General features: G+C 31.2%; 1 long non-coding RNA gene across 1 annotated transcript; it reads left to right on the top strand.

Annotated features, from left to right (window-relative positions):
- Window positions 1-272: 272 nt before the first annotated feature.
- On the top strand, window positions 273-26,650 carry LOC127723218 (uncharacterized). The gene is made up of 4 exons (XR_007991946.1): window positions 273-436; window positions 2,104-2,172; window positions 5,184-5,255; window positions 22,716-26,650. It is a non-coding gene; the product is annotated as an uncharacterized LOC127723218 (long non-coding RNA).
- Window positions 26,651-27,972: the final 1,322 nt, after the last annotated feature.

Below are 27,972 nucleotides of genomic sequence, written 5' to 3'. Positions count from 1 at the left end.
TATAGTGTACACATACCCAGTGGAGTGGCAAGTAAATGTTTGAGTATTCAGCATTTGTTGGCAAGTCAGTCATCGTCTGTTACCACACGACTTGCACCAAACAACATTTTCCAAAAGACCAAAAAGTGAAAAGTATATTTTAACAAAACGCATTTGACTAATATATATATATATTTAACATTGTTTGCGTAAACATTGTTATATGCAATAAGGGTTAAACAAAACTGTTATAGTATCGTTCAATTGATTATGTAATCTTTAAGTCCATTGTATTCGATGAAAATAGTACAATTATATCATAAATCTAAAATAAATTTGTATTTTGATCATTCCAATTTGTAGCAAAAGTCTTTGACAGAAGTACTGATGGAAAAATTTGAAAAAGTGCAGTATGAAAAAATGAAATATAAGTCGTCACTAATACCACATGTATCAAGTGAGTAATTTACATAATGGACAAGGAATAAGATTACAGGAATGGGTCGTTACAAGAAAGCCTAATGAAACATGCATTTGGTGTTATACCAAGGGTTAATTTTTTTTTTATTTTTTCAGATTTTGTAAAGATGAACAAATGATAAGATGGAAAAAAAATATGACATGATGAAATATCAGAACACTATGTTAATGTTAGGTTTATGACCCATTCGTTAGGCCTGTGAATTACGAAATTTTCAAAGTGCAATTACTTCAAAACAGCAAGAAATATTGAAAAGAAACGATCTATTTTGTTCATTTTCCAAAGGGAAACGTCTTTCACAGCAATTTTTGTTGATGTTTTATTGCATTAAAAAGAAAATGTAAATTTTATTGTAACTCATACCAATATTTTTAAAAATAATCCACATACTTTATTATATAGATTTTCTTTATATAAAATTCGAAATATAGATTACTAACGCGTGTGGCTATAAACTGCTAGCGTCGAATGTCCTTTAGAACCATTACAATCCTTAATGCTACATGCTGAGTCATTTAAGTCGACCACATCCAAGAAGATGTACTTGCATAGCACATGTTTGAACTCGTTTTAACTAATATCTTTATTGAAAAAAACTGGCTTTAGAGAAATCTTCGCTAACACTGCACGCAGTAATCCCCAATCTAAGTACATAATTGTCTAATATAGTTGGACAAAGGGAAAGCCAGTAGATTTTCTATTAAATTTCCATATGTTTAGAATTGAAACATCACTAAAGTACATAATCATTAAGATTGAGGAGTATGCGTTAATCAATAATCAGATCAATTCCCTATTATCTGTTATAATTGTTGCCATCTGACACTTTATAGCCAAGTTTCTGGACGTCCAAAACCAACATTTCGGTTTATGAAAACCTGTTTTATCGATAAACACTACAATATCTTTACTTAATTTGGATTTGTTCTGCCCTAATAAACAATGATAATATTTGTAAATTTAATATTAGAAAAGCTATATATAAGTAGTTCTTGTTTAAAAGGGAAAAATGTTTTCATTTTTTGTTTCATAGTCATCGAATCAAATTTTGTAAATGAAGTTCGTTTTCGTTCACGCAATTTCAACATTTGACCATTATGAGTTGAAATACGATAATTAATGAAACAATGACTTTCAATATATTTTTTATATATAATAAGAAGTAAAATTATGTTAATTAAATATTAAAAAAAATCAAATTATACGATGAATACATATATATTAATTAGTTTACATATGTATCACTTTAACAATGAAGGATATTAATTAGCTGATTGTCTAAAGTATCCACAGCGGTAATCAGATCATTAGTATTTCCCCGTGATTTGTGTTCATTTAAAATGATTTTCGTGGCAAGGTGCTAGATAAAGTGAAGTTTGACGTTATATATCGGAATTGAACTCACAATATGTTGACATTTTCCATACTAAGACGAATTGCTTTCAAGAAAATTGTAAAGGGTGAATATTTTCAAATTTTGTTGATCATATAGATGTTAGCTAGGACAAGCTGATCAATCAATAAAAGTACAATTCAAAATATCTTAATAGCTGAAAAAATATGTAAGATACGCGTTTAGTTGTGTATATGTCTGGTTATGAAACAAAGGTATAACTTAAAACAGCAATAACTTGTATTTCTAGCAAAAGAAAGGCAATTGTTAACACTAGCCAGCAAACACTCGCCAAGTGAAAGGACGACTGAAATGGAAAGTATGTATATTTACATTATGAAATAAAAGCTTGTGAAATGGCAATGTCCGTATTAAATCATCAAAATGCAATACTAAAACACTACCTTATTAAAAAAAGCCAGGAAATTACCAGTAAACGTTTTGAATATAGAAAATTATGCAGTATACAATATGAATCACTGACTAATTGATGTTTACAATATGGGTATTTAAAGTTACAGATATAATTTCATTCTCTCTCTCCAAATATTACATGTAAAGGAGACCAAAATTGTTCACAAACTTGGACTTTATTATTTTTCTTTGCAATATGATATTCAATAAATTTGTATTTTGTAATTCTATTATTTATTTAAACCATATTTGGTTTTGTTTCATTAGATTTAAATTTATATATATAGTTCTTTGTAATTATGACTAACAGATTCAATGATTAACTTTCATGTTTGCAACCAAGAAAACATTCTCTTTGCTGAGAACAAAATTTCCCAAAAAGTTTCACAATATTTGAAAAAGGCTGCCACAATTAAAAATTATTAAAATAACCTTTCCATTTCAAACATTTGATTGTTGGTAGTTTAATAAGTTCTTATATAGACATTTGGCTTTTACGTTACGCATAATTATCTTTTAAAAAAAGTGTTACACTTATCCGAATCATTATTAAAACAGTTCTCTTTAAGGCATTTTTTTCATAGTGTTGAAATCAGAACTTTACATTTGAAACACATAGTTCATTTGTACTCTGTCTTGATATTGCTCACATCTATAAATAGTCATATTTTCATGATTAATAAGGTCACTTACATCTTATAGAAATCTCAAACTGCTTTTCTTTTTGAAGATGTAAAACCCTTTCACCCCCATACTGTATCATGTTTGCCAGTAACAACTGCTGCCATCCACCACTAGGGTTAATTACGTTTGACAGCAGTCTTTTTATCCGACTGATTTTCATATACATATAAAAGGAATGAAGATGTACCATATTAAGTCCACCTTGTGAAAATATCACCAATAAGTGTATTATGCTTAATTCTGTCGGGTTTTCAATTCCATATAAAACATAAAATAATGAAGTGAGTTAAGTTAACCTAAAGTGTGATTGGTTTGCCAATGCAATCATTAAATTACTAATTTTGAAAGAGCTGGTGATTTAATTACTGTAATTTTCCCCAATGACGTGAGTTCACGATGCTGTCAGCTCTTCAGAATTGCAGAAACCTGTTTAATCTTCTTGGCAAAATTAATTTCTGTGACACAGTTCAGATTGAAAGAGAATTTAATCCATAAAGTTTTAAAATTTAAAATTGACCGATAAAGTTTAAAGCCAGAGCAGAGAATAAGATCTGAATACTTTTTACTTCCAACCTATAGTGTTTTGTCTATGAAGCATTTCTTTTCAAACCTGAAATTTTATAAAACGATTCAAAACATGAAAGTGTTTCCCTCAACGATATTTACCTTTCATCTAATATAAGGAATGCGTCATCTGCATCCTGGCCTAAAAGTGATTTATTATCATTGACAGTAATACCTCTTATATCTGGATTACCTTTCAATTTCAAACATAATAATTCAACACCAATTATAAATAAATAGGGAGAAAGAGGATCTTATTGTATTCATCTTCTGTCTTAATGTAAAAACCTGAGACATTTGTCCATTATTTATTACACAATTTGATGCCACTGAGAATAAAGTTTCAAACCATTGCCATACCGAAGGCCCAAAATTAAAGCTTTTACATGAATTTAAAAAAAAAACATTCTAAGGAATCAAACGCCTTTTTCAAAATAAACAAGTAATAAAGAGCTAGCCTTATTATTTTCCTCAAAATAGTGCATCAAATCATAGAAAAGATGTGTGTTCTCATTCTATAAATCTATATTTGATGAAACCTTTTTGTGTATCAATTATGATAAATAGTAAAACTGTTTTTATATAGATTATACCGTTGATTTTGCCTGTTTGAATTGTTTTACACTAGTCATTTTAGGACCCTTTATAACTTGCTGTTCGATGTGAGTCAAGGCTCCCTGTGATAGGCCGTACTTTGGACTATAATTATAAAAAGGAAGATGTGGTATGATTGCCAATGAGACAACTCGCCGCAAGAGTCCAAATGACACAGAAATTAACAGCTGTAGGTCACCGTACGGCCTTCAACAATGAGCAAAGCCCACACTGTATAGTCAGATATAAAAGGCCCCGAAATCACAAATGTAAAACAATTCAAACGAAAAAACTAACGGCCTTATTAAAAAAAAAATGAACGAAAAACAAATATTTTACACAGCAACAAACGACAACCACTGAATTACAGGCTCCTGACTTGGGACATTTGTTTACTTTTTACACATTCTGACTTTGTTGTAGAGTTGTCTCATTTCTATTGAGACTATAAAGTCTATTAGCTATAACAGCAGAAGCTATTTAAGATCAGTATTCAAAAGACTATTAGCCCTAGGACGCCAGTTACTTATATACTGTCTATAAATAAACTCATCATAGATACCAGGATTTAAATTTTGTTTTTACGCCAGACGCGCGTTTCGTCTACATAAGACTCATCAGTGACGCTCGAATCCAAAAAAGTTAAAAAGGCCACATAAAGTACGAAGTTGAAGAGCGTCTATCTTTCCCTCTTCAGGAATGCAAGTTATAACACTTTGATACTTAAAAGAATATTTTCCTCCTTACTATCCACAGTGAAGTGACCAAAAAACAAAAGGACCAGTATCTTTCCAAAATGTTTATAAAAGTGTACAGTGTACCCATCAGAACTTTGACTTGTACCATTTGTCATCAATTTTAACGAATCAGCTTTTTCTTTAAAAGTAAAATTTCCTTCACAAAAGTCACATTGGTCTTTTTTGAGCTTAATGTTATTATTAAAGAATGGTGTGTCATCACTAATTCAAAATATTTTAATAGCTGAAAAAATATGTAAGATACACTTTAAGTTGTGTAAATGTCAGGTCATGAAACAAAGGTATAACTTAAAACATCAATAACTTTTAATTTTAGTGAAAGAAAGGCAAATGTTAAACACAGTAGCCAGCAAACACTTTCAAAGTGAAAGGACGACTGGAATGGAAAGTATGTATATTTTACATTATAAAGTAAAAGGTAAACTGCTTTTGGCAAAAAAATCATATCCTTGTGATTTCATGAACGTTTAGATGGTTAATCGTTGTCAGTTGGAAATATTTCCCCAGCTTCCAGAGAAAACAAGGGGAACACAGGCGAATTTACATGAACTCAAATTGAAAGCAACGTAACGATAACCAAATTTTTTAGAACTTGTAGTAACGCTTGTGAAATGGCAATATCCGTATGAAATCCTCAAAATGCAATACTTAAACTACCTTATTAAATTTAGAATATAGAAAATAATGCAGTATACAATTTGTATCACTGACTACTACAAAAAGGTGTTCAATGGTTTCTTCACCAAGTTTAGGAAAACAATGAAAACGTACATAACTTGGTATCTATTAATTTTATTTTGTACAAAAAGGTATTAGTTGCTATAATTCTATGCAAATATTTGTATTGAAAGGTTCTTAAATAAACATCTCTACAAGACTTTTTGGTTATCCTGAAATATTCTGACCATAAAGTTGTATCAATAACAAACAGTTCTCTCCATTTCAAAAATTTGATGTTGGTAGTTGAATAACTACATCTACTAAGTTTTATATACACATTTGGCATTCACGTTACGCATAATTTTCTTTAAGAAAATACCACCAGTGTTAAATCTAAATCATGATTTAAACAGTTCTCTCTAAGGCGGTTTTTATTTTCATAATGGTAAGGCTTTTTGAAATCAGGCCATAATATTAGAAAAATAGTTGATTTGTACTCTGTCTTGTACCCATCTACAGCCATGAGGTTATTTTTACAGTAACTTCAAAAACTCAGATACTTTCAAAAATTAAAACCATGTACTGTAAATATCGATTGTTTAATGACACCCGCTACTAGTGAATCTACTCCTATCATTTCTTCTTGTAAACATAATACAAATCCACAATTCAGGGTTCTTTTTAATTATTTTAATCATTAGATCATGGTCCTTCTTCATCTATGAAAGAACGCATCATCGAGAAGATTTATCACCATACCAATAGCTGTATACTAATTACTCCTTTCCGAAAAGATAGAGAATCTTTTTTGACAAGGGAACTAGTTACTGCAATGCCATATGGTTGTAATAATATCATCAAAGGAGCATCCATGTCCAGTTCACAATGTTAAAACAATATTGTCGACATCGCGATATTTACAATGTTAACATGATATCGTGTCAACATAGTTTACATTGTATGAAGTCTTATATATTGTTTACATCGTTGACATCGTTAACATCGCGATGTATACAATGTTGTAAAAATATCGTGTTTTCATCGTTTACATCGCAATATCAAAATGTTATCACTATATTGTCTCAACATCGTTTACATTGTTACAGCTGTTTCATACTGTTTACATCGTTTACATCGTATACACCGCGATGTATACGATGTAATAACGATGTAGAGTTTACATCGTTTACATTGCAATATTAACAATGTTAACAAGATATATATTGTCAACATCGTTTACATTATAACAACTCTTATATATTGTTTACATCGTTGACATCGTTAACATCGCGATGTATACAATGTATTATCAATATTGTGTTTACATCGTGTGCACGATACGGTGTCAACATTATTTAAAATGTTTGAAATGTAATAAAATATTTTCATCGTTTACATCGATACATTACAATTTATAAACCATATATTATGGATTGTTTATGTGTCAAATTTTGTAACTGGATAACAACACGGAGATGTCAGTATATATTCAGGAAACTGCCGGGGTATATAATACATTGTTTACCCCAATTGGAACATCAACAACGTCATCATAGCAAACGTTACTATGTGACGTAGACTTAAGCTATGCAGAACACTTAAAGAATGTAAGAGGCTCTCAGAGGGAAAATAATGACGTGTGTCCGTCAATAGTATGTTTTTAATTTAAAACCGAGCTATCTACACATTCAATGCTTAAGTAATGTTTTAAAGTGCTATTACAAATTATTGCATATATGATTGAATTATTTTCACAGCAAATTATAAAATCCTTTACATATGCGGAAAATATCAAGTTGTTTTTTCAGTATTTGTTGTTGTTAAAAAAAATGCATAAAAAATACAAACGGTATACATGGAATCTAAAAACTTTATTGAAAATTATTAATAAAGAAAAAAATATTTGAGAAGATGGAAAACTTGTATTTAAAAGAATTACACAAAATATTAGGAAATAATGAACATGTACTGAATATACATACTGCGTGGTGAATGTTTATGAAATACCTGGTATTGGTAAAAACAAATAGGCAGGGATAATCAGTAATATATGTGTAATTCGAGTTTCAGACAGAGTATTTTATGTGACATTCCTGGCTTAGGGTTTATACGTTGTGAACGATGTAAACAGAAAGGTATAGACTTTATATACAACATAAACCTAATATTGGCACGATTTTGTTAACTTTGCGATGTTTACGATGTGAACGATGTAAACACAAAGGTATAGACTTTGTATACAATATAAACATAATATTGGCACGATTTTGTTAACTTTGCGATGTTTACGATGTGAACGATGTAAACAGAAAGGTATAGACTCTATATACAACATAAACACGATGTTGCCACGATATTGTTAACATTGCGATGTATACGATGTGGACGAACATATATATAGATAGGATACAATGTAAACACAATAATGACACGATAAAGTAGACATTGCGGCGTTGACAATATCGACAAAACATCGTGTACTGGACATACTTCCAAATGAGTAGGAAATTTGTCAAGTCCAGCCTGCAGTGATGTAAATGCAATGAGTTTATTTAATACTACCTTAAAACCCCAGCATAGTCATGGGCAAAACATTACCAACGGCCAAATGTTAACAAGTCTTCCAAATCTAGATCGTCCTCTTGGAGCTTTGATGACATTCTTTCACATCTTCATAATCCGCTAGGGTTACATTACTTTATATCTTTTCTCTTTTAACTACCCGTAAATGTTTAAGAGATTATAATTATGCACTTGACAAGGGATGCATAGATACATTTTCGCTAATATACAGACTGGTCAGTGTAAATTGTGATGTAGCACTTTTCCGTCTTTTTAAACCAGTAAGATCGGAACCTTTAGCTGATGAAAAGAGGAAATGCCTTCCTTTTAAGTTTACTAATAAATGAACTAATGCTATCAACATCAGCAACGTTCTACATTACAAGCAGGTAACATCTAAAATTATACTTTTTTTCAAAATCAGTCTGTTCCTAATGTATCCTACAGTTACACCAAAACCATTGCACCTAAAGTATTTAACTATAAGCAAGCATTGCATAACCTTGATTGAGAAAAATACCCCCCCCCCCCCCCCCCCTCCAAAAAAAACAAACTCCAACATATGACTATTCCCACTCGCCTTATATTCACAGCCCCTCTGTTCATGTTATAACTGTGAATCTAAACATAATTCAACATGAACATCTCCGAAAGGTGATATCCCATGGTCATAAGTAATGTGAACCCCAACACATCAGTTGGAACCATATCTTCAAAATAATTATGGATTCCATTTAGGACTATGCCAAAGCATGGGTTAAACGAGAAGACGTTGAACTGGACACTTTTTAAGAATGGGTAAACACAATCAGTTCTCTGATAAAATATCGAGTTCATAAGTTGAAAAATTGTGTGAATGATCGACAAAGTCTGTTTTCAGAGACAAATAAGCTGTGAAATGTCTATCATCTCTTTGCGATCAATATGTTGTTGTTCCTGTGGACAAAGCTTTAACTAATATTGTATGAGTGTGTAAAATGTACTACTATGAGTGTCTATTAAAAGATTAATGAATAAATGGACACTCAGGTAATCTTAAATACGAAAACATATCATTTGACGAGGATGAAATGTTGGTGAATCATAAGTCCTTCAAGTCTTCAATAAACATTACATTGAACAGCAAATCTGAGGACTTACCTTGTTTGTATTGGATACATAAGCTTCACAAAATTCCGTACAAACAACGGTACATTGCCGGCTCATTTGCATGTTCTACAAAGGAATTGTCCATTAGATTGACAAAATGTCTGGCCGCAGTGAAAGAGGGTATTCAGAAATACTGTGAAACTGTTTACTCGCGTAGTGGTATAAACCATATGTGGATTCTAAAAAAGAACTTCTTGTTAATTTTAAATCTCGATCGTTCTCTGAAATGAGTTCTATCAAAACTTTTAGTTTTTTCAACCCTGTATACCACCATTCCCCATGTGAAATTGAAAAATCGTCTAAAAGAAATAATCCACTATGCTTTTTAATATAAAAATGGCAACATACGTTATAAATGTATTGCTAAGGTTATGCCAAAAAACGTTTCGTCCTGTTTATTAAAAAGTTCATTGGAAGATACCAAGACCTTGTTGATAAATATTCCGTAACAACTTCACAAATAATACATGATGGTCTTGAATTATAGATTCTAGGTACTGACGTTGTTTAGCATCTTAATTACGTGTTGAAGTTCCCCTTTTTGCCCTTCTATATTTTTAACCTTTACTGCTTACCCATTTTTGATTATATACTGATGACGTGGATCGGTACTTATACATCCCGCCACTGTGTTATTGTGCTATGGTCTATTTTGTGTTCTTGTCTTCATTTTTGCTTATGTACTTTGTCTATATATGCCATTTTTTGTTTCTACGTTGATAGTTATTTGTGTTTTAGGATTATATTACAATGTTGATTGTTGAACCCTAATTTTTAACGTTTTTACCTTGTATGTCTGTTTGTTTTGCTCACACATTTTTGTCAATATAATGCAATTCTATGCGACTGACATACATGTGAGAGGTGTAGCTAGCTATAAAACTAGGTTTAAGCCACCATTTTCTAAATCAGAAAATGTCTGTACCAAGTCAGGAATATGACAGTTGTTATCCACTCGTTTGATGTGTTTGAGCTTTTGATTTTGCCATTTGATAAGGGACTTTCCGTTTTGAATTTTCCTCGGAGTTCGGTATTTTTGTAATTTAACTTTTTACATATCGAAGTCCCGAGATTAAAGCTTTTTAATGATTTAAAACAAAATAACCATTCTAAGGAATCAAACGCCTTTTCAAAATAAACAAGTAATAAAAGGCCTGCCTTATTATTTTCCTCAAGATAGTGCATCAAATCATATGAGGGGCGTGTGCTCTCACTAATAGATAATCTTTGATGAAACTTTCTTGTGTATCACTTATGATAAATGCTAAAACTAGTTTCAGTCTATTAGCTATAACAGCAGAAGCTTTTTTCATATCAGTATTCAAACGACTAATAGATCGACAGTTAATTATATCCTTAAATACTTTTTAGAAATGCAACTTTGATACTGAAAAGAAAATTTCCACTCTTATATCCAAAGTGAAAAGATCGAAAAACAAAAGGACCAATATCTCTCCAAAAGAAATTATATAAAAGTCTACAGTGTACCCATCAGAACCTGGACCTTTACCACATTCTTTAAAAGTAAAATTTCCTTCACAAAAGTCACTTTGTTCTTCTGTGAGCTTAGTATTATGTAGTAGAGAATTGATAAGAAGTAGTGGATTCGTAAACGATAATCAACGAGCGACTTTAGTCGCAAGTTGATTATCGTTTCCGAATCCACTACTTCTTATCAATTCTCTAGCTTAACCCATTTCTAGTAAAACGACTGTCTGTTTTACGTTTTGACAATGAATCAACAATATTTCATAAAAAAAGTTTGGTATTTTGTCTTTTTTATTCTATAATAGCTGGAAATGAATATATCCACACGGTTCGCATCTATATTTAGACATTTGACAAGTTAACATAAGTTTAATATAACTTAAATGGGGTGTTAGCTCCCCTTTTTAATACCAGATTTTATTTTTGTATATACATATTTCATTTAATCTTTAATCATTACAAATTATTTAAATTAAATAGATTTTGGTATATTTAATTTATTCAAAAAGACATATATTGATATACAGAATTTATTTATCTTGTTTTGAAAAGTTAAAAAATTTTAATTACCAAAATTTAGAATCTTCAAAATTTATATATATATTATTTAGCAACGTGATTTGGTATAATGAAATCGTAACACCATTATGTCGTTCTTAATCAATTAAATATTATTAGCGTATATGCCATAAATCTGCCATTTCATAATTCATATTGCTGTTTAAAGTATTAAAATTATGTGCTTACGATTTAAATTGAACAATTATATTTAAATTTTGTTTAAACTGTTTCCGTTTCATTTAAGTTAAGATTATTTTAGCGTTATTACATTTGGCATATATCGTTCACCGGTCAGTAAAATAGTTTTATCTGTGGTACGCATTCTGAATCCACATCAGAATTGCTCTTGCTACGGATGTACAATGAATAATTATGTTGATTTCATAAACTTACCATCAAGCTGTTCATAGCCGTGATCGTCTAGTCGTTTTTAACGAGTGTCATAACGGTGATATTAACAGTGCAAAGTTCGAACCTTGTACCCGGAATGAATTTTTTTCATTGTAATTTTTTTTTCTGGACCAAAATATTGTTTTAATCCTAGAACATGTAGAAGTATCATATATTTCATTTTCATATAATGGCGATGATTTTGTTTCTGTTTTTATTGTCAAAGAAGTAGTTTTAACCCATTTCTTAAAAAAAAATAACACCCAAAATAAAACAAATTCAATAAACATGAACAAACCAAGATATATATATTTCATTAGATTACAATGAGACAGAAATACAGTTAAATGACATGTTTTGACAAGTAAGCGCTTTAAGAGTACTATTTATATAATGATTGATGTCAGCCATCGTGGTCTAGTGGTATCATGCATAGACTGAAGACTGTATTGATTACGAAGAAAATACGCGCGGGTTCGAATCCTACACATGCCAATCGTTTTTGAGAGGATAAAAGATCGTAAGTTAAAAGGTTAAAGTTATAATATAAGTTCTCTTAAGTTAATACTATGGTCAGTGGATTCTTGAAAAATAATCTACAGTCAGAACAATAGACTGACGTCAGAGAAATGGGTTAAGAGTACAGATTTCTATAAAAAATATGTTGTTTCATCAGAATATTTTATTGCTCTGAAATATGTTGACCTTTTCATGTATTAGTTTTGTTATCGTTTTCTTTATGAAATTTTTCTTTTCTAATTTACAAAAATAATTTTAACACTTTTCACCATTCTTATGCCAGTAAGCACATGATCTAAGCATCAAACCTTCAACTTTCTCTTGTCGACAATTTTCGAATAAAGATTTCGGAACCTCATCATTTGTGGGGCAGGATCTGCGTACCCTTCCGGAGCACCTGAAATCACCCCCAGTTTTAGGTGGAGTTTATTCGTGTTGCTCAGTTTTTAGTTTTCTATGTTGTGTTTTGTGTACTATTGTTTGTCTTCTTGTCTTTTCTTTTTTAGCCACGGCGTTGTTAGTTTATTTTCGACTTATGAGTTTGAAAGTCTCTCTGGTATCTTTCGTCTCTCTTCGGAGAATGATTCAAAATACTTTCTAAATTTACAATATCAGGGTGACGTTTTTTTTTTCTCCTTGCATGTATTTATGCTGTAATTCATGGACAAAGATCTAATCTTTATTTTCAATATTTAAAAGAATGTTTGATCATTGCATGACAACTCTACAGAAAGAAGACCTTTCTATATCATCTGATGGATAACATTTCAAAGTATTATCCTTAATGTATGATTTAACCCTTTGTACACAATGTACATATTCTGCTGATCTAAGTAACTTAGAGTTAAATTTCCAGTATTTTTGCCCCGTTTATCTAAACAAAATGAGAAGAATTGCAGAATGACCTGTTCTATAACCTGACATTATTATAGTATTTTTCATAAGTGAAAAAAAAACGACTTTGTTTTATGGGTGAGGACTGATGCCATGTATATTTCCTATCCTCTGGATAGCATGATCGAGAAGAATCAAGTAGTTCATCATTTTTATTTACGGGAGTTAGAGTTTCTATAATGTTTGATGTATCCATAAATTTATCTAATACACCATTCCAGTTATCACATAATAAAACGCTTTTGTTTTAAAAGGTTAAAATGTTCTGCATTAGTGTGTCAGAGAATGAAGGTTCATCTGTATTGTAACCATACAAACAAGCAAACAAGCAAATCTAACATAATGTAAAGACCATTATCACCAAGAATAGAATTATGTACCACAAAATTCAGACCTTTTTTTAAACATAGCAGAGACACCTCAAATTTTTCTATCATTATGACTGAAAATGCATTTATTTACCCATTCATAATTCCCCCCCCCCCTCGCCGTATTTTTCAATTTCTTTAGTACTATGAATTTCCTGGAAACACACTATTGAAGTATTCTTACTCCTAGCCCAATCAAATACATCCTCTATTTTTGGAATTTGAAAAAGACCCCTCACATTCATTGATGATATCGTTACATGATTATCCATGATTATAGCTGAAGTGATGATTTATAAAACATAAAAGCAAGTTCATAAGTGCAAATACAGAATTGTAACAAATTTTACATAAATAAACATACACACATACAAACATAAGATGTCGCATATTATTTTCTTCATTCAACATTGAATGTATAAGCTAATTTAGTATGGCATGTACTAGTTATAAATAAATCTAGCAAAGGAATAGATGTTTTAGGGGAGATACGATAACATATTTATTTCATAATTAATGTTAGAGTTATTTCCTCTTTACTGTATAGTTACAGTAAAATTTATATTCAACAAAAAATTAAAAATAGAGTTATCTCTTATACATAAAAAGCTGTACATTTTCCAAAATTTAAATTAACAGATGTAACTGCCTAAACTAATAACAAATTAATTGCCGTTTTTAAAATTTCTATTTCATTTTTTCTTCTTCATTGTCCAAAAGTTGAAATCTTATTTTGCTACTAGTTTTAGTTTTTGCATACACATTACAGTAACAGTTGTAAAACCATACATTTTCAAATTGTTCAGTGTTCACAATTCAAAACATTGTACATGTTCCTTGAACCTTTCTCTGATTCAAAGAATATGTTTATATTGAAAGGTAGTATTGCTTGAGATGTTTTATCGCTTTATCGTGTTTAACCACATTTAAGCAAGTGTGACATTCCATAATAATGTAAAACATTTGATCTAAATTGATATAATTGTTTTTAGTTGTAAAATGATATACGGTTTCCTTGGTTATCGATCATGACATGGTTGTTCAGGTCTTTTTTATAACACGTCCTGCACTGTCCAAACAACAGTTTAAGTTCATTTTGTATGAAAAAAATACTAATGAGGTTGAATGTCCCTTTGGTATTTGTTGCCTGTCTTTTACAGAACACATTTACATCTGGACTTTGAATTGAAACCAAGGGATGATTTGATTTAAATATGACCAAAGTTTTCAAAATAGTTATCTTTTCAAAAGGAGTGAGATCCTGTTTGACCATATTTTTTTAAAGTGTTGTCCATATCATGTAGTACTGGTCTATAGTTAAAATAAATCATTGTATCAAGATAAAAAAAAAAAGTATTTCCAAGGAGCTTAAATATACTGGAGGTATGTTGTAATCCTAAATTACCATGTTGCCATAATTAATTCATTAATTTTGGGGAAAAAATTACTAGTGAATGATTAGACCTGTAAAAATTTTGACATCGGCCATAGAATGAAAGATATTATAAGAAATCTGAAAAAAGTAGAGTCGATATTGTTTAAAAAGATGTTTAGGAAATTTTAAGAAACTTTTTAAAGTATATCCCCCTTCATATATATATAAATTTAACTGTACCAATTGTTCTTACATGATGAGTGAACTTATATGAATACACCGCGTTATTTGTGAGAACAAGTGTATTTTAGAATGCTCTTCTTTTGATTGAAACTGAAAGATTTTTCAAGATATGTGACACCTTGAAACAAGTTTGTATAATACAATAAAAAGATTATACAAAAATATGGAATTCAAGATCAAGACAACAGTAAAACAGTTATAAAATTTAAAAAGTTCTACAAAGCAAGCATATAGTAATAGCATTATGCAAGTTAAATTAGTTAAAATAATAATAGATAACTGTAACTGGCAAAAGAACAACTAAAAATAAGTATATAAACAACAGAAAAGCACAAATATATGCAAAAATTAAACACAGTTGGTTGGATAATGCATAATGAGTGAAATTATTATGTTATTTAATATGTGTATGCAACTACATGCATATTCCACGGAAAGGGAAACAAGAAACACCAAAAAAGGGTATTTTGAAGAAAGTTTGAAATAATACAAAAAATTGCAAAAACAGTAAATAATCTTGGAATTTAACCCTTATATACAACTTGGTATCAATTGTTTTCTGCATGTGTGTAAATAGGATAATGAAAAGAAAAAAATTAAATTAAATGCGAATATAAGTTCTTTTCAGATTGTTGGCACTTCACATTTTCAGTTACTAATCTGCATAAAATAGAAATCTGATAATAATTGGATTGAGTCCATTTCCCGTTGTTAGTACGCTATGAACACTAACAATTGGCATTTGGTTTTCTGAGTCAATGTTTAGATTTTTGCTGAACAACTGGGAAGTAAATTAATAGATTTCCTCGTATGCAATGCTGTCAAATGTCACCAACACCATCAATTACTTTTTCTTTTGTGTTCTTCAAACAATGTTATCTTATCCGTTATTTAAATGATCTAGGTTTGAAGTTCAAAATTTTTTTTTTTTTTTTTTATTTTTCACCTCGAATTACCTGTATTCATTTGGCAAATGCATATCTGCAACACTCTGTTCTATCTCCGTAAAGTCTCGTTTAAGGTTAGTGATTTCTTTTTCAAATGTTTGATTTTAATATATTGTCGTCAGCGTTTACTTCGATAACCCTACTCGTTTGGTAATTTTCAACTTTCGCAAGTTGCTAAACAATATCACTTACTTGTTTCTCAACTTCAATTATGAGGGTTTAAAAAAAAAAGCTTTTCAAATTCTGATGATGTCCTTTTTTTTTTCTTTTTTTTTAATGTGTAACTATATTTCAAAGTTTTTAATAACTATTGATACATTTCTTTGCTTACTTTTATATCCTTTGAGACCAGAACATTATACACACTTTTACTAACAATGTGTAAAAAGTAAACAATTATAGGTCAAAGTACGGCCTCCAACACGGAGCCTTGACATACACTGAACAGCAAGCTATAAATAAAGGCAACTGAAGTATACCCTGATCAAAAGTCATAAATCGATTGAGAGAAAATAAATTCGGGTTACAAACTAAAACCGAGGGAAACATATCAACTATAAGAGGAAAACAACGGAACAACAGAAACACTGAAGTGCAACAAAACAAACGCAAATGCAACATACATAGAATCGAACTATTTGCTCACAACTGCCATATTCCTAACTTGGTACAGAACATTTTAAGAAAAAATGGTGGGTTGAACCTGGTTTTATAGCTAGCCAAACCTCCCGCTTATATGGCAATGTTAAAAATACCACTAAAATGACAACATAACGTGACAGGAATACAGTACAAATAAATGCAAGAACACTCAGGACAGAGAAATACATAAATAAATGATATAGTACATTTCGACATGTAAACCACAGAATAACAACGAACACCTAAAATTAATTTACGACAGTTCACAATTACAACAAAATAGTATTATGAACAGGGCATCACACGAATGTATCAACGTCATAAAAAGTGACGTCACAGGTAAATTTTAAAACAAATTGAATATTAAATTGGGATTAAGTTTGTAATGGTGTTATTTGATGTATTTTCTAATAAGGGCCCCAAAATGACTATTGTAAAACATTTCAAACAGGAAAACCAAAGGTCTAAAATATATAAAAAACGAGAAACACTTATGAACCACACCAACTCATTTAACAAAAGAAAATATAGCTCGAAACCACTTTCGATTGATATATGTCAGCTCATCTAATGTACTCATCCAAATATTTTATCTTTTCATTTATTGAACAATGCATACTTTTATTACGAACAGGGGTTAAATTGATGGTGGAGGGTACTTGAATTTAGCATTACATGGCGAACAAACCTTTCCAATAAGTTCCATAATAGCACAAATGACTAAAGATTGTTTTGATGGGCAAGCATGGGAAGAAAAGAAATATTTTCATAGCCAAATTTCCCCTACTGTTCCTACAGGAGAGATGGAAAGAGCTTGGATTGAAATACTATATAAAAAACTACACAAAATACGATTCATTGATATCCTTTCCATTACCAGACAAACCTTTTTTAACTTTACGCTGATTTTTAACATCATTTAAATGTTTTATGAACTAATTGGACCCTTGATCATTAATCTGATACAGTCATTGTAACTACTTTACATTTTTGAAACACCCGTCTTTATACTTATGTAAATAATCAAACCCTGCCTAGATAAATATATTATGCATAGGGTGATAAATGTAAAGTATCAAAGAAATCGAAATTAAAATCTACTAATTTTGGATAGCAACCCGAATTCAACCACAGGAGGAACTGGCTTAATAATGGTATATGTTAGTAAAATCTAAACTCAGAAAATCAATCAAATCATCATTATAATTAATCAAATAAGTCCCATTTTTAAGACACTGACCATTCATAGGTTTTGCTGGGTGGAGGGAAAGTATGTCCAGAATACGATGTTTTATCGATATTGTCAACATCGCGATGTCTACTGTGTCGTGTCCTTATTGTGTTTAGATTGTATTGTGTCTTCACCTTGTGATTACCTTGTTTACATAGTAGACATAGCGTTGTAGACAATAGCGAGTCGTATCGTGTTTAAATTGAATACCAAATCTATACTTTTGTGTGGACATCGTTCACATCGTAGACATCGCGATGTTGACAATAGCGTGTTAATATTGTTTATAATGTATACCGGGTCAATACCTTTGTGTTTACATCGTTCAGATTGTCAACTTCGCGATGTAAACACGATGTAATAACCACATTTTATACACCGCAATCTTAACGATGTCAACGATGTAAACAGTATATATACCTATGCCTACTAACCGGGAAAACAGAATTAAGAAGGCTAAAGATTTTCATCGCTTCCCTCATCAGTTCATACACTTTTGTTGATGTATTTACCAGTATAGCGTTTAATTTTTTTTTTAAAGGTATCAACAAAAAAAATCAAAGAAAGATAATAGCATGAATTACATACTTGTAAAAATAATGAACACTTGTCGGAAAAAACATTAGCGAGATTGAGACATAAATGAATTAACTACTTTTCAATCTTTTGTTGATTATTCGCGTTTTTTTTAGAAAAAAAATGATCGTTTATGTTTTGCAAATTCACAAACGAAATATTACTGATATTACTATAAATTAATTAAATGTTAGCTATTCTGTCCATTTTCTGCTAAACCGCATTCTTTCAACTGATTTTATATTTTTAATGATGTCTTAAACATATGGTTCTTAGGCATTTTCTTAGTTTAAGGGGTTTTATACAAATGATACCACTTATTTATTTGGTCGTAACTTCAACCAACCATTTTTTTCTATGGAAATATATAGTTTCATATGTACATAACTTAACAAACAAATGGGGTTTCCCTAACTTAAGTGTTTGATTATGAGTTGCCCATGTCTCTATTTTGAATTACTTAAATACTTTTGCAAGAATAATATTTCTTTTGTAATATGGCAATCTACTTTGTATCTATTTGCGCTCTAGACAAAGAGGTACCGATGAATTGTTATTGCATTGATTCTTTTTCTATTCACTTGATAATTATGATTTTATTTTTTGCGTTTATTATTCATTAAACGCGAGGATGGTTTTTTGTGTCTGTAAATATATTTTTGACTTTGATTCCTATATATTATCCAGGCTTTATGTTTAATCTTCAGGATAAGGAATAATCAACAGTTTAATACAGGTTAGCAGTATGTTCAATCACGATTAATTTCTTCAGGTTTATGCTCGTTTTCTAATAACAATGAATAACGTAGCTGACATAGTAAGAATATTTCATGTAACTAGTGTCTGTCTGATATATTTCATATGGCCTTGAGTTCATTAAATGCTTCAGTGTGTATGTTAAATTTTTGATAGATGGTATGATCTTCTTTACACGCTATCAGTGTTTAATATACATATATTGAATATGTCCCGTCCAGACTATCTTACAAACTAAAATGCCGGAAACCCGTTTTCATATTTGTAAAGGTGCCAAAGTATTTGTAACTGATAACATCCATGAATAAGTAACTCATAAGAATTTTGGTTTGTACGTAAAATCTTTTAAAATACAAGCATTTTGTCTTAGCTTTATCAGCATGGGCATTAGGCGTAGGCCTCCTAGACCTTGCGGGTAAACCATGGCCAGTGTAATTCCTGTTCGTGTTAATCAATTTTGTGCTTTGTATGATGCTGTTTTGTGTATTGTTGATTGTCTTTTTGTCGTTTTTGTTGTTTGGCGTTGTTACTTCGTCGTCGATTTCTGATTTGAATATCCATTTGGTATATTCCGCCTCTCATTTTGATGCATCTGTCATTTCTATAATAACAACCAACATTTTTTTGGATGAAGATTAAAAAACACCAAAGAATAAATAGACGCAAATAGGGCATCATGGATGATTTGTAACACTTATAATCGTAACTTTCAATCAGCGGGCGGGGGATGGGGCTTGTTGTTGTCGATAAATCTGTCGATGAAATAACTAAAATTTCACCGTTTGAAGTTTTTTTGTAAACAAAAGAAAACAAAAACTCTTAAATGATTGATTGATTGATTGATTGGTGTTCAACGCAGCTTCCCACACTATTGTGTTATTTCCTGGTGGTCTGTTTTACTGGTTAAGGAAGCCGGAGTGCGGCTCTTGTGCCCGAGGAGAACCACCGACCTTCGGTAGGAAAACTGACAATCCTAGTCAATTAGGAATGGAGTCAAGTGCACCTACCTGTGCGGGACTCGAACTCACAACCTCAATGTTGACTGGCTAGTGATACAGTAGTTCGACTAATACAGTAGTTGGACTAATACATTAGTTCGACTACTTAGACCACTGAGCCAGCGAGGCCCCAACTCTTAAATGACTTTAGATATTAGTTGAAGATGGCAACTGCAGGAGTGTTGCTTCATACATATCAACTATTCACTGTATGCTAGACTATAGCAGTCTAGAATGTCATCTGCATGGACTGTTTAAAACGGATTAATTAGAGAATAATCATAGGTCTTGAAGCTCTGTTTTTTGTATGCTTTTTTCACATAATCAAGTTAACTTCGATTAAAAATTGGAATGAATTATAAGATCTGGTGGTAGAAGATAACTTACCACACACAGATTTGATGATTTATGAATACATTGTCTATAAAAAAGAGACATCTATAATAAGCCACCTCCGGTAGAGTCTACGTAGTTTTGGTATCGACATATAGCTAAATATACAGTGATTCTAAAAATATATGGTTTTATTCTATTTACTTTTTGTAAAGGAAGAGACATAACTTACTTATACCGGTGTAAAAATATAGATTTCACCACTGCAACAAGTGTGTTACGATATTTCTCCACTCGAGACTGTTAGATTTTAATATTTAAAGCCCGAGGCTTGCCGAGCTCTTTAAATACTTTAAATTTAACTGTTGAGAGTGGAGAAATATCGTAATACACGAGTTGTAGTGGTGGAATCTGTTTCTCTAATGATTTTTATCCTTCCTTTTCAAAGATTTGCGGAAAGTTGTGCTCTTTATATGTTACGTCATCAGGCATGGTCGCCTTTTTTCATAACGTCACAATAGGAAAATTCAGAAGAAACCAAGAAAATTTGACGTCATAAATAAATTTCGACCAATCATTTGCCGAGAACAAATTTTTCACTAGTGAGGAGAAATATTTTTCTCACACCGGTCAAGAAATGTGAAAAATAGCACAAAAATTAGAGAAAGTGGCATTTTCAGTTTCATATGATACATGTAGGTTAATTCAAACTGGTTTCAAACATATATGGTTCAAGATACTATTACAGGAAAAAGAACAAAATAAGGATATTCTGAAAGATCACTATTTGTTGACCTTTTAAGGTTACAAGTCTTTTAACGAATACAAAAGACTGTTTTCATTCAGTGCATGAAAACAGTTTGAGAAACACGAACCCAGGCTATGTATCACCATAAACATTTCAAGTAGTCTTCAAGCCGCGCATTTACTTTTTACCTTAGACTTATTTTGAGGGCATAAAACAAGAACCTCTTGATTTACGAGTTGTATCATCATACTTCTTATGAAGCCTTTCCAAGAGATAAAACTATTAAACGCCCTTTAAAGTTTTGACCAAAATGTCGCAACAAACAATTTAATAACAAAAATCCTTAACAGATATGTATATACGTTTCTGATAATTGGATTTTTGATTTTTTGATTTTTGGTGTTTTAACGCCACTTTTAAGCACCGCTGTTCGGCTGTTTCGTGGCGGCCAGTTTTTATTGTTGGGGGAAGCCGGAGTGCTTGGAGAAAACCACCGACCTTCGATAGGAAAATTGACAATCCTAGTCAATTAAGATTGGAGTCGCGTGCACCAGCACGAGCGGGATTCGAACTCACAACCTCAGTGTTTACTGGCTAGTGATTACAGTAGTAACTACTTAGACCATCTGATAATTGGTAATTAAGAGGAAAAGTGTACAGTTAGAACATGACCTTGCCCTTTGACTGTATCCTCTTTTTCTTTTGATGGATACATGCCTTAAAATTCAAAGACTCAAGGTTTTTACACTAATAGTTCACGAATTACAATTATATTTAATTTATGGCAATTATATAACGAATTAATTCATATAGGGTGTCGTTCAAATCATTTTCGATATACTGACAAAATAGAGAGCAATATTGGTATATAATTTTTTTGATATCTTAAACGGTTGCGATCACAAGATAAACAGTGTTGGGAAAAAGTAAAATCACAAAAATACTGAACTCCGAGGAAAATTCAAAACGGAAAATCCCTTATCAAATGGAAAATCAAAAGCTCAAACACATCAAACGAATGGGCAACGACAACGGGAGAGATCACTCTAATAAAGATAGGGTGGGGTCAAACGGTTTCAATAGCGTTGTGACTGTTCGATGTCATATACATGTACCAAGTAGCTTACAACGGCAATGAAGGAAAACAAATACTGATCAGAACAAATCGGAGAAGTGATTCAATGGAAAAGAAAAGATGTTTTTACATGTATTCGTTAATTTTGAATAGAGATATGCATCAAAATCATTATGCACAAAATATGACCTCATGACAACTTTAATTTTACATAATTTAACCTCATATATTTAGTATATATTTGTTGTGTACTAGTATCTCTAGGTTGGATGGGATACATTTGTTCGTGGACCTGTATCATAGTTATATTCAGATAGCGATTTCTTTTTGTAGGTTCCCCACCTCGTAAAGGAGTGTTGCACATTAACACTCCACACAGTTTGAATAAAGATGAAATAGAGGAAATGTTAAAATGGACACCATTTATTGACGAGGATATTACAGTCGAATTTGATGAGAAAGGCTAATTTTATTGTTTCCAAAATCGTGATCTTTCGGAGTATACATAAAGAAGGATGGCTAATGACCATTTCTTGACTTCACCAATAATTCTTTTTGTTATCTTTTATGTCAGATTTCATAACAACTCACTATAATGTTATGACGTTAAAATAAATATTATACCTTTGGGATATTTACAGATTTTTTAGTAGGTATCCCGATGAATATATAATTGCATAAATGTATATCAAAAATAATTTATAACTTTTGAAATTAAGTGAATGTAATTTTTAAACTGGAACGAATATTAAACATTTTGTTGTCTAAAAAAGAAATGACGAACGAAACATGTATAAACGCCCGTAAATACTAAGCTTTACAAAATTTCATGTTTTTTCTCCTGTCCTTTTCTTAATATAATGTATGAAATTTATTTCAGTTTAGCTAGAGATTTTTTTAGAAATATTGGTTAGTTTTAGTTGAAGTTTTCTGTATTTATCATACTTATACACTTTTGTGTAAAAAAAAAAATGTCATTTTAGTTTAGCTTTTTTACGTTATTGAAATTGATCAATCAAAAAGATTTAGTTTTGAAAGGAAACATTTTGTTATTGACAATTCTGGTTATTGAATCATTCATGAATTTTCTTGTCTCTTTACAAAATTGATTATACTTTGTGTGGACTACTTTATGTTGGTCGACAAACTTTGCGTAAGAGAATGAATAAACACCGGTCTGATAATTAAGATCCGCAATTTAAGTTTCTTTATAACTTTTTTAATCAGCCGGACCATGATTCTTCTTTATCTATGAAATTACGCATCATCGAGAAAAATTTTCAACTCACCAAAAGTACTCTTTTCGGAAAAGATAGAGAAAATTTCTGGATAAGGGAACTAGGTACTGGAATGTCATATGGTTGCAATGATAACATCGAAGGAATAGGAAATTTGTCAAATTCAGCGTTCAGTGATGTAAATGTAAAGAGCTTATTACACCACCGTAGTCATAGTCATGGTCAAATAGAATATATTTGATATCAAAACATGTACAAATATACATTGCAAATTGCATGTGTTGAATGAACTTTAATCTCATAAAACTATATGTCATAGTTACATATAAAATTGATATTTACAATAACAAAGTCTAATTGGCATGTCCGATTTAATCAATTGAGTATAAAGTTTTTAAAGTATAAAAATTGTAGAACCTCGAATTTTACCAAAAGCGGGGATTGCTAGCTTTAAGGTTTGTCAATAGCCACTTTCGGCCGTTGAAGCTATGTACATTTGTATACAATTCCGAAAACATATTTCATTTAAGTTGTAATTTATGCTAATTTAACTGTCACATATATTTTTTTTAAACAATTGAACAAAGCAAACAAATGCTCACGCAATGAAATGAATATAACTGAAAAATCAGGGTATTCAAAACAAGCTCGAATAAAGGTTGCACCTTGTAAATACAGCTGTTTCAGAAACCACGCCTCTTTTGGGGAGATATATAATATTCATAGATATTTCATTTTGTTTACGAACTAGTTCCCAGATATGATCTCTATGTTTCATCTCATAGAGACATAACTTGGGAATGTTACCAGTCTAAGTGCACATGGTAGGCGGATGAATTGATATCTGAGAAAGACCTAAAATGAAGTAAGGGGTAGTGCAGAATTTTAGTATAAGGTTAAATTCTAATAAGTTCGGGGCATATAAATGTTGAAAATATGCCGCACAGGTACTTATGCATCCCGCCAACGTGTTGTTGTGCTGTGGTAATATTGTATTCTTGTTTTTCATTTTGTTTATGTGCTTTATTATGCCGTTTTGATTTTTTTTTTTGTTGACATTTTTGTTTGTTTTTATAGTGATTAAGATAATAACACAATGTTGACTGCTGTACCCTTATTTTTGACATTTTTACCTTTTAATTTTTGTTCACACATTGTTTTCAATATAATTGAATTGTATTCGACTGTCATACAAGTGAGAGGTTTAGCTAGCTATAAAACCAGGTTTAATCCACCATTTTTAAAATAAGGAAATGCCTGTACCAATTCAGGAATATAACAGTTGTTTTCCATTCGTTTGATGTGTTTGAGCTTTTAATTTTGCCATTTAATAAATTTGCTAAATGACTTTTTGTTTCGAATTTTCCCCCGAGTTCGGTATGTCTGTTATTTTACTTTTAGGGTTCCACAATATGTTGCAATATGTTAGACTAACATGTCTTGGGGTGCAATCAGGTTTTATTTTGCAATGGGGTTGATATAGGGGTACTTTGATGGCCCAAAAAGAAAGGATGGGTTTACTTAGAACCCTTGGGTATTTAATGTTCTTCATTTTCAAATGATTTTAACAGTTATTGATAGACACATGGGGTCTTCAGTAATTGCCATGGGTTCATATGGCTAACCAAAATGTCAAAGGGTCAATGGTAAATTGTTACCTTGACTTTTGACCTTGAACTTTTTTTCCAATCTATCCAATAGGCAGAGTCCTAAGGGGTTTATACTTATTGGGATTTTGTTTTGGGAGACATCGAAACATCATCCTGGTTTTGCATTGTTTGGAAAGACATTTTGATGCCAATTTAATTAGGAGGGGTTCAACCCTTAGGATTAAAAACAAAATTACGCAAAATATAGATTGTGATATTCAAATTGTCTTATATAGTGGTAGACATCACTTGGAATAAGGGACACAGTTTGAGAGAATAATCCATGCATGTTTGTACACTTAGAATCTACATGTAACGATTAATAATCAATTATTTTACCTTTGAAAAACAAAGCCTAAGAAAACTAATTAATACATGAAAAGAACTAATGAAAAATTGAGTTATATTTAATTATTTCGTTTTGAAGGTAAGTATGCTGAGTAATAAGGGATGTTTGTTATAACAAAGTAAGTTCGTTACTGTAATGTTTGTAGTATTGTACTTACATCTTGAAAAAAAATCTTCTACACATCTCTTCATAGGTTTTGTCTCAGATACAAACAGATAAGTTGCAACTTATTGAGGTAAATATGATCTAAGGCGGGTTGATTTGTTCTCTTACGACACTTTTGGGTTTAATTCTGTATAATATGATATGTATTAGATAATTAAATAAAGGCAACAGTAGTATACCGCTGTTTAAAAGTCTTAAATCGATTGACAGAAAACAAATCCGGGTTACAAACTAAAACCGAGGGAAACACATCAACTATAAGAGGAAAACAACGAAACAACAGAAACACTGAAGTGCAACAAAAAACAAACGACAATGCAACATACATAGAAACGAACTATTAGATAACAACTGCCATATTCATGTCTTGGCACAGGACATTTTAAGAAAAAAATGGTGGGTTGAACCTGGTTTTGTAGCTAGCCAAACCTCGCGCTTTCTGGCAATGCAGATGGAACAGTATAAGATTTGATTGAATAATCGTGGATTGACTGCTATCAAAATTTCAAATTTCTATGTTTTAACATTTACGATAATATCAAACTTACACACACCTTTATACTTAAATGAAATAAAATACACTGTACATTCGTTTGTTTGTTTTACACGTTTCTATCTTGCAAAATCGTTGCATTAACTATGTCCGCAGATTATATCCTGTCCATTAAATTCTGTGACAATTCTCAGCGCATTTTTTGTAATGTGCTTTTATCCAACAAACTTTGCTCTTTAACAAAATTCATTGGCCTATGTTTCCCCAACTTGCAGTTTGCACACGTCTTATTATTCAGCATAAACAATGCGGGATTGATCTGAAATAATCCCTAAAATCGTATAAAAATGTTACAATAAATATATTTATATTTACAGTTCGTTCTGTTGTTGTTCCGTTGGTCTTTTTTTCTTTTTAAGTCATGGATTTGTCAGTTTATTTTCGACTTATGAGTTTGAATGTCCGTTTCGGATCTTTTGCCGCTCTCGTGGATATAACAATGCTTTCCAAGTATACTTGGACATTTCAGATGATATTAAGATGAAATAATGTTTATTTTAAAATTAAATTACATTCATTTAATATAGCTCTTTCTTGTTGCTTATACATGTATAAAAATAAATAGATTTGATATGATTGCCAGTGAGACAACTATCCACAAAAGTTCACACGATGTGGGTGTTACAGGTCATTGTATGGCCATCAACAATCAGAACAACCCATACTGTATAAAGTATAGTAAACTATAAATGGCACCGACATGGAAAATGTGAAACAACTCAAAGGAGATAACATAACGGTCTGTTTTAAATTAAATCGATTTACGAGATTTCAACATAGGAAAACTAATGTCGCTTCAATTTATAACAAATCAATCTACGACAAGTAAACATGACAGACATGTACCAACGTTAAAAATGAATTACCTACTCCTTACATAGGACTGGCACATAAAGAATGTGGCGTGGTTTAACATATTTGCGTGCGTTCAACCAGTGATATAACAGCATAAACACTTAGTGTACAAACAGTTGCAACTGTCATTTCCCGAAATAAATTCTGTCAAAATCTTCGATTTTTTTAACTTTTATGCTACCATACCACATGAAAAAATGAAGGATGAAGACCTAATAGATATACATTCAGTGTCTACGTATACTTCACAGATAATACAAGATGGTCTTGCGTTATAGATTTTAGATGCTGAAGTTAGGTATCTTTTTATTGTACTTTGGTTCCCCCTTTATTTGTCTTCATGCTATTGTGTTTCTTTTCATCGAATGACTTTTGATGTGACTCCGTATTTATAAATCCCGCCATCGGGATTTTGGCTTTTTCAATTTTTGCATTAATGCAGGTGGGTCCTGATGTGCGACACTAAGAGTTTTTACAGTGTTGTTTTTTTTTCAGAATTTGCTTTCGATTTCGTTATTTTTGTTATAATTTTAATAGATCGTTACAAAGCAGAAAAACAACTTAAATTAAACCAAAGCACCGATATAATAGTATCGCAGAATACTGACAGATAGTTCCAAAGCCAATTGTGACTAAATAATAAATCATTTTTTTCACAAACTAAAGCATCAATAAGTACATATGCAACGAATTTAGTGTAAAACGTCATAAACAGTCTGAGAAACGCATGACAATGTGCAATGCCTCAATATAGGTAAACAACATTGACAAGATGAAGGAT

The sequence above is a fragment of the Mytilus californianus genome, unplaced genomic scaffold (genome assembly GCF_021869535.1).
Source record: "Mytilus californianus isolate M0D057914Y unplaced genomic scaffold, xbMytCali1.0.p SCAF_13, whole genome shotgun sequence".
Taxonomy (NCBI): Eukaryota; Metazoa; Mollusca; class Bivalvia; order Mytilida; family Mytilidae; genus Mytilus; species Mytilus californianus.
The sequence above is the reverse complement of the archived record's forward strand: the minus strand, read 5'-3'. Positions and strand labels throughout refer to the sequence as shown.